The 16,403-nt window shown below is 45.9% G+C and overlaps 1 protein-coding gene across 1 annotated transcript in view; it reads left to right on the forward strand.

The window, feature by feature from the left end:
* The first annotated feature begins 376 nt into the window (after positions 1-376).
* The window catches only part of LOC110627985 (ribosomal RNA large subunit methyltransferase I-like), a 66,270-nt gene continuing 50,243 nt past the window's right edge, over positions 377-16,403 (forward strand). Inside the window, exon 1 of the mRNA XM_021774409.2 lies at positions 377-486. The gene's annotated coding sequence lies outside the window, so the exon portion shown is untranslated. The remainder of the gene's footprint in view (positions 487-16,403) is intronic.

Genomic DNA, 16,403 nt, shown 5'->3' on the forward strand with positions numbered 1-16,403 from the left:
GTATATCTAATTAAGTTATTATTATTAATTTCACTCAATTTAAATTATTAATTTTAAAAAATACAATTTTATATTGAAACCCTAATTCTAAAATCACATTGCATCCCTCACTCACTCTCCTTACTGCCGACAGCCACTTTCCTCACTCACATTCTTCCCTTACTCACTACCGACATCCCTCTTCCTTACTCTAACTCACTTGTGCTCTCTCTCCCCCTTCTCCTCTCCTCCCTGCTCTCTCTCTCGCTCGCTCTCTCTCGCTCGCTCTCGCACGGTCTCTCTCGCTCGCTCTCGCACGGTCTCTCTCGCTCGCTCTCGCACGGTCTCTCTCGCTCGGTCTCGCTCGGTCTCTCTCGCTCGGTCTCTCTCGCTCGCTCTCGCTCAGTCTCTCTCGCTCAGTCTCTCTCGGTCTCTCTCGCTCGCTCTCTCTCGCTCGTTCCTTCGCTTTCTCTCTTGGATTTCTATTGCTTCTCTCTCCTTAACTCTGTAAGTGAATCCTTACTTTGTAAATTTGAATATTTACTTTATCACTTTGATTCCTTTGATTTTTTTTTTCTATTTCTTAAATTTAGAAGTTATATTTGATTTTTTTATATAAATGTGTTGAAAGAGTGTGATTCCAAGAATTATGTGAAATTAGGAATTTTGAGAAGCCAATATGGTGAGTCCAGCTATTGTACTAAGAGTCTTAGATACATCACTTTTGGCTTACCTGATTATGAACGACTTCTGCAGAAGCTTTGATGTGAAACTGAAGAAGTCACTGTTTGTCATCTGCTGCATTTGATTACCTTGCTCCCTTGTGTTAGCATTTAAGGTGCATTTAATTTCTCTTTTTTTTTTGAAATTTACTATAGTGTTATTTATGCAGCTTTTTAGCATGTATAGGAAAATATATATCTCGTAATTTGGAAAAATTCATGATAATACTAAATATCTTTTTTTTGCTGTTATTTTTAATTTTTATTTTACATTTGGAAGTTTGATCATAAGCTAGCTGCATTTCTGGTTCTGCAGCCTTCATGTTGAATCAAGTTTGTCCTTGTAACGACCCGAAAATCGGACCGCTACCGGCGCTAGGATCCAGGTCGGCTTAAGGCCGCCGGGACCCGTAGCAAGCCTAACATGCATCCTGTGAACCTGATTAATCCCATACATGATCAACAACATACATAAAAATTAAAACTTTTCTTTCATTCATTCTCTCATACACCAACTCAACCTGTGCATGCACTAAACATAATCATAAACATTGGCCCCTCTGTGGGACCTCATCAATGCCCCCAATGGGTGGCATAACATGTGTTGAGTTGGTTTACATAAGCATTACAAAACCTCTAAGATCATGTATTAAAAGGGATACCATACACATAGGGTCAAGCACAATCTCTAATCCTCAATGTCATTACATTACATAACTATTCACAACTCTACATCATTATACAATTTGTCATGTCCACATTCTAGCTATTACATACATAAGACTTCATTACTCTTGCTGACCTCCTGGTCTACCCTGTACCTGCAAGCCTGGGGGTTAAGGGAGAGGGGTGAGCTACGAGAGTCCAGTGAGCAGAATAATAAAACATTTGGAACATATGATAACATGAAATGCATCACATCACAGCTAATCACATCAAGGATGAATTTGTCACCAATAGTCCTCTACATGGTCCAACTGTGCCAGGGGCGTAGAATGGGCCTCACTGGTCTTTCTCTTACATAATCATAACATAGCATAACATAACATTCCAACTGTGCCAGGGGCGTAGAATGGGCCTCACTGGTCTTTCTCTTACATGGTGCCAGGGGCGTAGAATGGGCCTCGCTGGTCTTCCGTACCGTATCATCATCATATCATAACGTATGAGGACTAAAGGATCATTAAACATTCATCCGCACCATCAACATATTATGCAATGCAACATATTCGTGAGTTCTAATGCAAGCACCCTATTATATATCATGGCATTCATGATGCGTGAATCATGCTAAAACTGGTTTATTTATTTAAAAGCATAAGAGTTATTCCACTCACCTCTGGGTAGCTCTGACTAGACACTGGAGCAGTTGACTCACTGCTGGGGTCATCGGTTCCTCGGGTCCGAACCTACACAGGTGGACTCAAATGAGGGACCAACATACTATAACATGACTCTAAAAACATCCCCCAAAAATCCTCTAAAACACCTCAAAACATCCATGCAAAACATGCAAAGGAAGGCTGGACAGGGCACTTTCGGCGGCAGGTTCGGCGGCCGAAAGTCCCTCCAGAGCCGAAAGTCAGGCAGGTTCGGCGGCACCTACGGCGGCCGAAACTCCCAGTCAGAGGCGAAACTCATGCATGTTCGGCGGCACTTTCGGCGGCCGAAACTCCCAGACAAAGACGAAAGTCTCCTTTCGGGGGCAAGCTTCGGCAGCCGAAGGCTGCTTCTACAAGCATGTTCGGCGGCCGAAAGTTCCTTCGGCTGCCGAACCTGGTTTCTCCTTTAGTGGCAGAAACTCAGCTCTTCTATGCATATATGCCTCCCAAACCATCCAACATGCATAAACCTATTCTACAACACATACACAAGCATACTAGGGGCTTCAAACTAACTAAAACCCCATCTACAACACATCAAACATGCATTTGCAAGCCACATTGTTCAAAAACACAACATTAACTCAAAAACCTAACTATAAGCTAAACATGCATTCTACCCCATAGATCTTCATAAAACTTACTTAAAACATGCATTGAGCTTAAGATCGGCTCTTACCTCGTGAAGATCGAGAGAGAGACGACCTAATCTTGGAGATGGGAGATTTACAACTTCCTTAGGTCTCCAAGCTCAAAACTTGCTCAAAACTTGAAAATCTTCAAAACAAAGTAAAAACTTGTGAAAATCATGAAAGATTTGAAGGAAGAACTCAAAGATTGGTAAGGGACGGCGGAGAGCTCACCTTGGCCAAAAATGGGGAAAAAGCTCGCCCGTTTTCGGTTAAGGGACCCTTTTATAGTGGCTGGCCAGGCCATGTTCGGGGGCCAAACGTGCCTTCGCATGCATGCCATGTTCGACGGCCGAACTTGAGGTTCGGCGGCCGAACCTGGACTTCCCTCACTTATGCCTTCGGGGGCCTAAGGCACACCCAAAATGCTTGCATGTTCGGCGGCCGAACTTGAGGTTCGGCGGCCGAACCTGGGTTTTCCTCCAAGGTTGTTTTCATGCAAAAACTCATTTTCCTTTTTACTTAAAAGCATCAAATACATTAAATCATTTTATGAAAACATGGTTTTACCCTTCTAGAGGTCTCCGACATCCGAGATTCCACCGGACGGTAGGAATTCCGATACCGGAGTCTAGCCGAATATTACATTCTCCCCCCTTAAGAACATTCGTCCCCGAATGTTCACCAACTAACACATAGCATGGCATAAACATATCATACATACAAAGCACATAAAACTCACAAGGAACTAACCTCAGAAAAGATAAGGGTACTGCTGGAGCACGGACTCCCGTGTCTCCCAGGTGCACTCCTCCATATTGTGGTGGTTCCAAAGGACCTTCACCATCAGGATTTCCTTGTTTCTCAGCTTCCTGATCTGGGTGTCTAGGATCCGTACTGGCTGTTCAACATAGGTGAGATCTTCTTGGATCTCCACATCAGGCTCACTAAGAACCTTACTCGAATCTGACACGAACTTCCTCAACATGGAAACATGGAAAACCGAATGGATTCTTTCCATTGAAGCAGGTAAATCCAGCTTGTATGACACATTCCCAATCTTTTGCAAGACTTCAAAGGGTCCGATGTATCGTGGGGCTAGTTTACCTTTCTTCCCAAAGTGAACCACTCCTTTCATTGGAGACACCTTGAGCAATACCAGATCCCCCTCCTGAAACTCTACTTGCCGTCTGCGGATGTCTGCATAACTCTTCTGTCTGCTTGCAGCAGTCTTGATCCTTTCTCTGATTATGGGTACCACCCTGCTGGTAATCTCTACTAGCTCAGGCCCTGCCAAGGCCTTCTCTCCAACTTCCTCCCAGCAAACAGGTGACCTGCACTTTCTTCCATACAAAGCTTCATATGGAGCCATCCCGATGCTAGCATGATGGCTGTTATTGTAGGCAAACTCCACCAAAGGTAGATGCTGCATCCAAGAATCGCCAAAGTACAACACACACATTCTGAGCATATCCTCGATAGTCTGGATGGTCCTTTCTGACTGTCCATCAGTCTGGGGGTGGAAGACAGTACTGAAATCCAACCTGGTACCCATGGCGTTCTGCAGACTCCGCCAAAACCTGGAGGTGAACTGGGGCCCTCTATCAGACACTATTGAAACAGGAACCCCATACAGCCTGACGATCTCATCTACATACACCTGTGCCAACTTGTCCATAGAATAGCCACTCCTGACAGGTGTAATACCCGACTAGACTCCGGTATCGGAATTCCTACCGTCCGGTGGAATCTTGGATGTCGGAAGCCTCTAGTAGGGTAGAAACATGTTTTCATAAAATGTTTTAATGTATTTCATGGTTTTAAGTAAAAAGGAAATGAGTTTTTGCATGAAAACAACCTTGGAGGAAAACCCAGGTTCGGCCGCCGAACATGTATGCATTTCGGGTGTGCCTTAGGCCCCCGAAGGCATGAGTGAGGGAAGTCCAGGTTCGGCCGCCGAACATGGCATGCATGCCGAGGCACGTTCGGCCCCCGAACGTGGCCTGGCCAGCCACTATAAAAGGGTCCCTTAGCCGAAAACGGGCGAGTTTTTCTCCCCATTGTCGGCCAAGGTGAGCTCTCCGCCGTTCCTCACCAATCTTGAGTCTTTTCCTTCAGATCTTTTAAGATTTTCACAAGTTTTTGCTTTCTTTTGAAGAATTTCAAGTTTTGAGCAAGTTTTGAACTTGGAGACCCAAGGAGCTAAATCTCTCCCAACTCCAAGTTTAGATCGCCTCTACTCTCGATCTTTAAGAGGTAAGAGTCGATCTCTAGCTTACATTATGTTTTAAACAAGTTTTATGCAAGTTCATGGGGTAGAAAATGCATGAGTAAGCTTATGTTGAGTTTATGGGTTTTTGAAGAATTTTTGAGCAATGTGGCTTGTAAATGTGTGTTTGATGTGTTGTAGTTGGGGTTTAAGGTAGTTTGAGACCCCTAGGAGCTTGTATGCATGTTTTGGTTGAGCTAAATGCATAATGGTATGAGTTTGGAGGCATTTGTGCATGTTTGAACCAAGTTTTTGCCCTTTGGGAGAAACCAGGTTCGGCAGCCGAAGGGACTTTCGGCCGCCGAACCCTCTTGTGGAGGCAGCCTTCGGCTGCCGAAGCTTGCCCCCGAAAGGGGACTTTCGTCTCTGTCTGGGAGTTTCGGCTGCCGAAAGTGCCGTCGAACATGCATGAGTTTTGCCTCTGTCTGGGAGTTTCGGCCGCCGAACCTGCCTGACTTTCGGCTCTGGAGGGACTTTCGGCCGCCGAACCTACCGCCGAAAGTGCCCTGTCCAGCCTTCCTTTGCATGTTCTTACATGGATGTTTTGAGATGTTTTAGGGGGTTTTTGGGGGATGTTTTTAGAGTTATGTTCTAGTTGTTCGGTCCCTCATTTTAGTCCACCTGTGTAGGTTCGGACCCGAGGACCCGAGGACCTCAGCAGTGAGTCAGCTGCTTCAGTCAGTGTCAGAGCTAGCCAGAGGTGAGTGGAATAACTCTTATGCTTTCAAGTAAATAAATTAGTTTTGAGCATGTTCATGCATCACGGATGCCATGTGATATCTTAGGTTGTTTGCATTAGAAATCACGAATATGTTGCATTGCATAATATGTTGTTGATGTGGATGAATGTTGAATGATCCATTAGCCCTCATATGTTATGACATGATGATATGATATGGAAGTCCAGGTGTGGCCTGCACTACGCCCCTGGCACTATGTAAGAGAAAGACCGGACGTGGTCTGCACTATGCCCCATGAGATCATATTTTACTGAGATGTTTTACTGTTCTACTCACTGGGCTATAGAGCTCATCCCACTCCCTTAACCCCAGTTTTGCAGGTTCAGTGTACAGTGTACAGGGACAGTCCAGCAGAGTAGAGAAAGAATAAAGAGATTTGTAATGTAATAGCTTAGAGTGGACATGTAATATTAAAGAGATGTAATAGTTGTGTATCAAGTTAGAAATGTGCTTGATCTAGTGATGTATGTTTTATACATGATCTGTATATGTATATATGTTTTGCTGTATGTGAAAAACTAGGCTTAACAGGTATGAGATAACTCATCTAGAGCAAGCTCTAGTCAGGGGTACAGAGTACAGAGTACAGAGTACAGAGATAGTGCATGCACAGGTTAAGCCTTGGTTCAGAAAAGAGTTTTTATTTTCATAGAAAATGTATGATCATGTATGAGTTTTACAGGTACACAGAGAGTATAGCAGGCTTGCTACGGGTTCCAGCGGCCTTAAGCCGACCTGAATCCTAGCGCCGGTGACGGTCCATTTTGGGGTAGTTACAGATTGGTATCAGAGCCCTAGGTTCACATGATCGGACCTATAGAGATAGTGGTGGGCTCATAAAGGTTAGAAGTGGTCAAGCACAATAGGAAATCATGTCTACTAGGATAGGGTATTGAGTCCTATCTGTGTAATGCCATGAGTTATGCATGTGCCTTATTGCTATGTGTTGTTTATGTGCTAAAGTGCTATGTTATGTGTTGTTTTCCAGAGAGTAAAGATGAGAGGAACTCGTCGATCAGCTCGATTGACTGGAGTCCCACCAGAGAGTGAGAGACCAGCTGCTCGTCCTCCTGCATTGCCGAGGGCAAGGTCTCAGAGATCTAGTAGGGAAGGTAAGTCAATAGACCCTAGAAGGTCTGTAGACGAGAGCAGAAGAGGTACAGCTAGGGGAGGAAGATCAGAGGAAAGGAGGGAGGCTATGGAGATTGATCAGTCTAGAGATGATAGCATGGGTATAGGCAGATTTGAGGAAGGTATGGGAGAGTCGCAGGGAGGCGCACAGACCTCAGGTTTTGGCTATCCAGAGTATCCGATGGGAGGTATGTCGGAGTACTCTAGTTTTGTCCCATATTCCCCTTACATGCCATATATGCCTTATCCTCCTTACTATCCACCATCCTATGTATCCACCATCCCCTACCCATCCAAGTGCAGCACACCCAGAGCCAAATGACCCAGTACCACCACGAGAACCAGTAGCCCCTGTTGTAGATAGACATCAACCTAGCTCATCTGGAGGTAAAGTACAAATGACGGAGTACTTGAAATTGGATGCTCCGAAATACAACACGGGAGATGATCCATTTGACTACCTCAGAGCAGTTAGGATGATAACCAGTGAATTGGGAGCAGATGATAGGAGAGCCATTGAGATGGCAGGGTTTACACTTAAATGTAAGAAGGCCAGAGAATGGTTCAAGAACTATGTGGAACCCAGAATGTACAGCATGTCATGGAGAGAGTTCGCCAATGAATTTGCAGGGTGGGCTTTTCCTGACAGTTCTCGGGAGATGAAAGTCATAGAGTTCGAACAGTTGCGACAGACAGATGAGATGAGTGTTGATGAATTCACAGATAAGTTCCTGGATTTGCTTCAGTATGTGGGTCAAGCCTATGATACTGATCAGAAGAAGGCAGGGAGATATACTATGAGATTGCATCCCAGGTATTCTTCCTTGATTCTTCCAGCATAAAAGGAGAGTTTCCACACTATAGTAGACGCAGCCAGGAAAATGGAAGCTAGTGCCAATATTCAGAAACAGTCAAAGGCACAGGCTTCGGGGTCTAAGGCCCCCAGTGCAGGCACTGCAGGCAGCAAGAGATGGGACAGAGCAAAAGGAACAAAGAGTAAGTTCTGGAGTAGAGTCAAGTCAGGTCTGGGAATAGGTAGTGGCGCAAGCTCTGGCACAGCTCCAGTCTGCAGAAGATGCGGAAAACCACATGGAGGAGTTTGTCGGTTGGGATCTACAGCTTGTTTTCGATGTGGACAGGAAGGGCATATTTCTCGGGATTGTCCGCAGATGACTTTTGCACCATCCCAGCAGATGAGTTCAGGCAGTGTGGTACAGCCAGTTGTACAGCCAGTAGCTCCAGTCATGCCTCAGAGTAGTGGCAGAGGTAGAGGGAGAGGGGCAGCTTCTACTTCAGCAGCAGGTTCCCGAGGTGGAAATCCGGTAGCCCCAGCACGGATTTTCACTGTGACACAGGAGGAGGCTAACACGTCGAACACAGTGGTGTCAGGTAATCTCATCATTGGGTGTTCAGATGTGTATGCTTTGATGAACCCCGGTGCTTCTCATTCCTTTATTGCTTCGAGAGCCATAGAGAGATTGGGTTTGATCAGTTCTGAGTTAGAGTATCCTCTCTGGGTCAGTGGACCTAAATGTGACCCATCAGTGGCAGTGTCAGTCTGTCATTTCAGTCCAGTGTTTATAGAGGGTAGATGCCTTCCAGCTGACCTTGTGGTTCTAGACTTGACTGATTTTGATGTCATTCTAGGGATGGATTGGCTATCTGCATATAGTGCTACTTTGGACTGTAGAGAGAAGATAGTGAGTCTCAGAGACCAGGATGGGTCAGAGTGTGTCTTCAGAGGAGACAGGAGAGGTACACCCAGAGGTATGATTTCAGCCCTTCAGGCTCGTCGTTTGCTTAAGAGGGGTTGTCAGGGGTTTCTAGCTCATGTGAGAGAGCTAGACAGTCAGGTGAGGGAACCAGCCACAGTACCAGTAGTCCGAGAGTTTCTCGATGTGTTCTCAGACGATTTACCAGGACTCCCACCTGATAGGGAGATAGGGTTTGAAATCGAATTGCTGCCAGGTACCAGACCGATCTCTATTCCTCCCTACAGGATGGCGCCAGCAGAGTTAAAAGAGTTGAAAGAACAGTTGCAGGACTTGGTAGATAAGGGTTTCATCCGCCCTAGTACCTCACCTTGGGGTGCTCCAGTGCTCTTTGTCAGAAAGAAGGATGGATCCCTCAGACTTTGTATCGACTACAGACAGTTGAACAAGGTCACTAGCAAGAATAGGTATCCTCTACCTCGGATTGATGATCTATTTGACCAGCTAGCTAGAGCAGGTTGTTTCTCTAAAATAGATCTGAGATCCGGATATCATCAGTTGAGAGTTAGAGAGGCAGATGTGCCAAAGACAGCTTTCAAAACTAGATATGGGCATTATGAGTTCTTAGTGATGTCGTTCGGGTTGACTAACGCCCCTGCAGCATTCATGGATCTCATGAACAGGGTATTCAGTGAGTTTCTGGATCACTTTGTCATTGTGTTCATCGATGATATCTTAGTGTATTCCAGAGATGCAGAGGAGCATGCCCAGCATCTGAGAATAGTTCTGCAGACATTGAGAGAGCATGGTTTGTATGCCAAGTTCTCGAAGTGTGAGTTTTGGTTGGGGAGCATTTCCTTCTTGGGACATGTAGTATCAGTAGAGGGTATTGAGGTAGATCCCAAGAAGATAGAAGCTGTAGCTAACTGGCCCAAACCCATTACAGTGACTGAGATTAAAAGCTTTTTGGGACTGGCAGGTTACTACAGGAGGTTCGTTCAGAACTTCTCAAAGATAGCGGCTCCTATGACCACATTGACTCAGAAGAACCAGAAATTTGTCTGGTCAGACCAGTGTGAAGAGAGCTTTGAGGAGCTCAAAAGGAGATTGACCACAGCACCAGTGCTAGCTCTGCCTGTGAGTAATGAGGATTTCACAGTGTTCTGTGATGCATCTCGAGTGGGATTGGGTTGTGTTTTGATGCAGAGTGATAGGGTGATAGCTTATGCTTCTAGACAGTTGAAGAAGCACGAGTTGAATTACCCCACCCATGACCTAGAGATGGCAGCCGTTATCTTTGCACTTAAGATGTGGCGGCATTACCTCTACGGGGTTAAATGCGAGATCTTCATCGATCACAAGAGTTTACAGTACATCTTGAGTCAGAGAGAGTTGAATTTGAGGCAGAGAAGATGGGTAGAATTGCTCAGTGATTTTGATTGTAAGATCCAGTATCATCCGGGTAAGGCGAATGTTGTGGCAGACGCCCTAAGCCGGAAGTCACTAGGCAGTTTATCCCATATAGCAGCAGAGCGGAGACCAGTCGTGATGGAGCTTTATAAGCTCTTAGAAGAGGGGTTACAGCTAGAGTTGTCTGGTACAGGTGCATTGATCGCACAGATGAGAGTGACACCTGTGTTTCTGGAGCAGATCGCTCAGAGACAGCATGAGGACCCTGAGTTGATGAAAATTGCCAGGACTGTTCAGTCAGGCAATAGTAGAGAGTTCAGATTTGACAACAAAGGGATCCTCCGTTATGGAAGTCGACTTTGTGTACCAGATAAGAGCAGTGTGAAGGAAGACATTATGAGGGAAGGTCATAATGCAAGGTATAGTGTTCACCCAGGAGCCACCAAGATGTACCAGGATCTGAAAAGGGTCTATTGGTGGCCAGCCATGAAGAAAGAAGTGGCGCAGTTTGTGACAGCCTGTGAGGTTTGCCAGAGGGTGAAACTAGAGCATCAGAAACCAACAGGAATGCTTAGCCCATTGCCGATTCCAGAGTGGAAATGGGAGAACATAGCTATGGATTTTGTAGTGGGTTTACCAGCAACGTCCAACAGGATAGACTCTATTTGGGTGATTGTGGACAGACTCACGAAATCTGCTCATTTTCTTCCAGTACGGAGTAACTATTCTGTGGATAAGTTGGCACAGGTATATCTGAATGAGATAGTGAGATTACATGGAGTTCCAGTATCTATAGTTTCAGACAAAGGACCTCAGTTTACCTCCCGCTTTTGGCAGAGTCTGCAGAGTGCGATGGGCACGAGGTTGGATTTTAGCACTGCTTTCCATCCACATACTGATGGACAGTCAGAAAGGACCATCCAGACCATAGAGGATATGCTTCGACTGTGTGTGTTAGACTTTGGCGGTTCTTGGCGGCAGCATCTACCTTTGGTGGAGTTTGCCTACAATAACAGCCATCATGCTAGCATAGGGATGGCTCCTTATGAAGCTTTATATGGGAGGAAGTGCAGATCCCCTGTTTGCTGGGAAGAGATAGGAGAGAAGGCTCTTGCAGGGCCAGAGTTAATAGAGATTACCAGTAGAGTAGTGCCCATGATTAGAGAGAGAATCAGAACAGCGCAGAGTAGACAGAAAAGTTATGCAGACATTCGCAGAAAGCAGTTAGAGTTCCAGGAGGGTAATTGGGTATTGCTGAAAGTGTCTCCAATGAAGGGAGTGGTTCGTTTTGGGAAGAAGGGTAAGTTAGCTCCACGATACATTGGACCCTTTGAGGTGTTGCAGAGGATCGAAAATGTGTCGTATAAGCTGGATTTACCTGCGTCTATGGAGAGAATTCACCCGGTATTTCATGTTTCTATGCTACGGCAGTTTGTGTCAGATCCGAATTAGGTTCTGAGTGAGCCTGAGGTGGAGATTCTTACAGATCTCACCTATATAGAGCAACCAGTATGGATTCTGGACACACAGATCAGACAGCTAAGGAACAAGGAGATTCTGATGGTGAAAGTTCTATGGAACCACCATAATCTAGAAGAGTGCACCTAGGAGATGCGGGAGTCTATGCTCCAGCAATATCCATATTTGTTTTGAGGTTAGTTTCCTCCTTTTTATGTGTTGTTGTTTGTTTGAGGATCATTCGAGGACGAATGTTTTTAAGGGGGGGAGAATGTAATACCCGGCTAGAGTCCGGCATCGAAATTCTACTTTCCGATGGAGTTTCAGATGTCGGAAGTCTCTAGAAGGGTGAGAGTTATGTTTTTCTTAAATGTTTTGGTATGTTTCATAGGTTTAAAGCATAAGGAAATGAGCTTTTGAGTGAAATGAGCCAAGGCAGAAAAGCCAGGTTCGGCCGCCGAAGTTGAGGTTCGGCCGTCGAACATGCATGGCTTTCGGTTTCACGATAGGCCGCTGAAGGTGGTCTGGCCAGCCACCTATAAATGGCCCTCAGTCGGTTGAAGCGGTAAGAGCACCGTTTCTTTTGTCTTCTGAGGTGAAACTCTGTCCTTTGTGAGTATTCTTTCATGTTTTCATTAAATCAAGCAAAGATTTGATTAGTTTTTATGATCTTTTGAAGGTTTTAAGCTAAAAACTCAAAGTTGTGCATTTGGAGAGTTTGAAGAAGAGGTGCTTCAAAACTCCACGTTAGGATCATTCATCTACTTGGTTTCAAAAGGTAAGTGAAGATCCTGAGCTTGTTTTTATGTTTTATGAAGGTTTTATGGGGTTTATAGAGAGAGATGCATGAATAGGGTTATGTGTGAGGTTTTGATGATTTTGTGCAAAGAGCTTGTTTCTGTGTTGTTTGTGTTGTATGTTTGGGGTTTTTAGGTAGTTTCTGACCCCTTTGAGCATATACATGAGTGTATGCAAGTGGAAGTAGTGAGGTGGTTGAGCTTGTGAGGGTTTGGTGCATTTGGCGAGAGGCAGGGCAAGTTTCTGCCCTGCTGATGAACTCAGGTTCGGCAGCCGAAGGTACATTCGGCCGCCGAACCCCTGATGAGGTGTGAGGAGGTGGCTTCGGCTGCCCAAGCTTGCCCCCGAGCTTTTGGACTTTCGGCTCTGGAGGGAAGTTCGGCCGCCGAAGGTGCCGCCGAAGGTTAGAGACTTTCGTCTCTGGAGTGCCTTTTGGCCTCCGAAACGTGCCCCCGAAAGGGTTCAGCAGCCGAAAGTGGAAGTTCGGCCGCCGAAGGTGCTTGAGTTTCGTCTCTGGAGAAGACTTTCGGCCGCCGAACCTGCCACCGAAATTGTTCTGTCCAGCTTTCCTTTGCATGCTTTGCATGGCTGGTAGAGTGAGTTTAGGGGATTCTTGGGGAGTTTCATAGAGTTGGTCATAAGCTAGTTTGGTCCCTCATTGGAGTCTATTTGTATAGGTACAGACCAGAGGAACCAAAGAGAGCAGCAGTGAGTTCTGCTCCAGAGTTTTCAGAGCCTGCAGAGTCAGTCCAGTTAGCCAGAGGTGAGTGGAACTAAACTTAACTTTTTACTTGCACAATGGACTGTTTTAGCATATCTCATGCATCATGATTATGCCATAGGTTGATTGCATTAGTATCCACGAATATGTTGCATTGCATCATTATTTGGTGATGTGAGTGAATGCTGAATGATCCAATAGTCTCAGACAGGAAGTCCAGGAGCCTTTGACTACGCCCTGGCAGGTATAGAGAAGTCCTGGAGCCTTTGACTACGCCCTGGCAGGTATAGTAAAGACCAGGAGCCTTTGACTACGCCCTGGCAATGGTAAGTACAGAGGTGTTGTATACACATATACATATATGACAGGAAGACCAGGTGCTCGATTCTACGCCCTGGCACAGAGTTACTGGGACTATGTGGTGACAGGTTTACTCTTGATGTGGCTTGTCTGTGCTATGGTGCATTCCATGAGATCATATTTTATTGAGATGTTTTACTGTTCTACTCACTGGGCTATAGAGCTCATCCCACTCCCTTAACCCCAGTTTTGCAGGTTCAGTGTACAGTGTACAGGGACAGTCCAGCAGAGTAGAGAAAGAATAAAGAGATTTGTAATGTAATAGCTTAGAGTGGACATGTAATATTAAAGAGATGTAATAGTTGTGTATCAAGTTAGAAATGTGCTTGATCTAGTGATGTATGTTTTATACATGATCTGTATATGTATATATGTTTTGCTGTATGTGAAAAACCAGGCTTAACAGGTATGAGATAACCCATCTAGAGCAAGCTCTATTCAGGGGTACAGAGTACAGAGTACAGAGTACAGAGTACAGAGATAGTGCATGCACAGGTTAAGCCTTGGTTCAGGAAAGAGTTTTTATTTTCACAGAAAATGTATGATCATGTATGAGTTTTACAGGTACACAGAGAGTATAGCAGGCTTGCTACGGGTTCCGGCGGCCTTAAGCCGACCTGAATCCTAGCACCGGTGACGGTCCATTTTGGGGTCGTTACAAACAGCATGAGTACCCAAAGTTAGTGAAGATTGCCAGGACTGTTCAGTCAGGCAAGGACAGTGAGTTCAGATTTGACAGCAAGGGGATCCTCCACTATGGGAGTCGATTGTGTGTACCAGATGACGTAGGGCTAAAAGGAGACATTATGAGAGAGGCTCATAATGCAAGATACAGCGTTCACCCCGGAGCCACCAAGATGTATCAAGATCTGAAGAAGGTTTATTGGTAGCCAGGTATGAAGAAAGAAGTGGCACAGTTTGTGTCAGCCTGCGAAGTGTGTCAGAGGGTGAAGCTGGAACATCAGAAGCCGGCTGGAATGCTTAACTCACTACCTATTCCTGAGTGGAAATGGGAGAATATAGCTATGGACTTCGTAGTGGGGTTACCGGCGGCGTCCAACAGATTGGACTCCATATGGGTGATTGTGGACAGACTCACCAAATCTGCTCACTTCATCCCTGTCAGGAGTGGCTATTCTGTGGACAAGTTGGCGCAGGTGTATGTCGATGAGATCGTCAGGCTGCATGGGGTTCCTGTTTCAATAGTGTCGGATAGAGGGCCCCAGTTCACCTCTAGATTTTAGCGGAGTCTGCAGAATGCCATGGGTACCAGGTTGGATTTTAGCACTGCTTTCCATCCACAAACGGACGGACAATCAGAAAGGACCATCCAGACGATAGAGGATATGCTTAGAATGTGCGTGCTGGACTTTGGCAATTCTTGGAGGCAGCATCTACCATTGATGGAGTTTGCCTACAATAACAGCCATCATGCTAGCATCGGGATGGCTCCATATGAAGCTTTGTATGGGAGGAAGTGCAGATTGCCTGTTTGCTGGGAAGAAGTTGGAGAAAAGGCCTTGGCAGGGCCTGAGCTAGTAGAGATTACCAGCAGGGTAGTACCCATAATCAGAGAGAGAATCAAGACTGCTGCGAGCAGACAGAAGAGTTATGCAGACATCCGCAGAAGGCAGGTAGAGTTTCAGGAGGGGGATCTGGTATTGCTCAAGGTGTCTCCAATGAAAGGAGTGGTTCGCTTTGGGAAGAAAGGTAAACTAGCTCCACGATACATCGGACCCTTTGAAGTCTTGCAAAAGATTGGGAATGTGTCGTACAAGCTGGATTTACCTACTTTAATGGAAAGAATCCATCTGGTTTTCCATGTTTCGATGTTGAGGAAGTTCGTGTCAGATCCGAGCAAGGTTCTTAGTGAGCCTGATGTGGAGATCCAAGAAGATCTCACCTAAGAACCTTACTCGGATCTGACACGAACTTCCTCAACATGGAAACATGGAAAACCGGATGGATTCTTTCCATTGAAGCAGGTAAATCCAGCTTGTACGACACATTCCCAATCTTTTGCAAGACTTCAAAGGGTCCGAAGTATCGTGGGGCTAGTTTACCTTTCTTCCCAAAGCGAACCACTCCTTTCATTGGAGACACCTTGAGCAATACCAGATCCCCCTCTTGAAACTCTACTTGCCGTCTGCAGATGTCTGCATAACTCTTCTGTCTGCTTGCAGCAGTCTTGATCCTTTCTCTGATTATGGGTACCACCCTGCTGGTAATCTCTACTAGCTCAGGCCCTGCCAAGGCCTTCTCTCCAACTTCCTCCCAGCAAACAGGTGACCTGCACTTTCTTCTGTACAAAGCTTCATATGGAGCCATCCCGATGCTAGCATGATGGCTGTTATTGTAGGCAAACTCCACCAAAGGTAGATGCTGCCTCCAAGAACCACCAAAGTCCAGCACACACATTCTGAGCATATCCTCGATAGTCTGGATGGTCCTTTCTGACTGTCCATAAGTCTGGGGGTGGAAGGCAGTACTGAAATCCAACCTGGTACCCATGGCGTTCTGCAGATTCCGCCAAAACCTGGAGGTGAACTGGGGCCCTCTATCAAACACTATTGAAACAGGAACCCATACAGCCTGACGATCTCATCTACATACACCTGCGCCAACTTGTCCACAGAATAGCGACTCCTGACAGGTGTAATACCCGGCTAGACTCCGGTATCGGAATTCCTACCGTCCGATGGAATCTTGGATGTCGGAAGCCTCTAGTAGGGTAGAAACATGTTTTCATAAAATGTTTTAATGTTTTTCATGGTTTTAAGTAAAAAGGAAATGAGTTTTTGCATGAAAACAACCTTGGAGGAAAACCCAGGTTCGGCCGCCGAATCTCAATTTTGGCCGCCGAACATGTATGCATTTCAGGTGTGCCTTAGGCCCCCGAAGGCATGAGTGAGGGAAGTCCAGGTTCGGCCGCCGAACCTCAAGTTCGGCTGCCGAACATGGCATGCATGCGGAGGCACGTTCGGCCCCCGAACGTGGCCTGGCCAGCCACTATAAAAGGGTCCCTTAGCCGAAAACGGGCGAGTTTTTCTCCCCATTGTCGGCCAAGGTAAGCTCTCCGCTGTTCCTCACCA

The sequence above is a fragment of the Manihot esculenta genome, chromosome 12 (genome assembly GCF_001659605.2).
Source record: "Manihot esculenta cultivar AM560-2 chromosome 12, M.esculenta_v8, whole genome shotgun sequence".
NCBI classification, from domain to species: domain Eukaryota; kingdom Viridiplantae; phylum Streptophyta; class Magnoliopsida; order Malpighiales; family Euphorbiaceae; genus Manihot; species Manihot esculenta.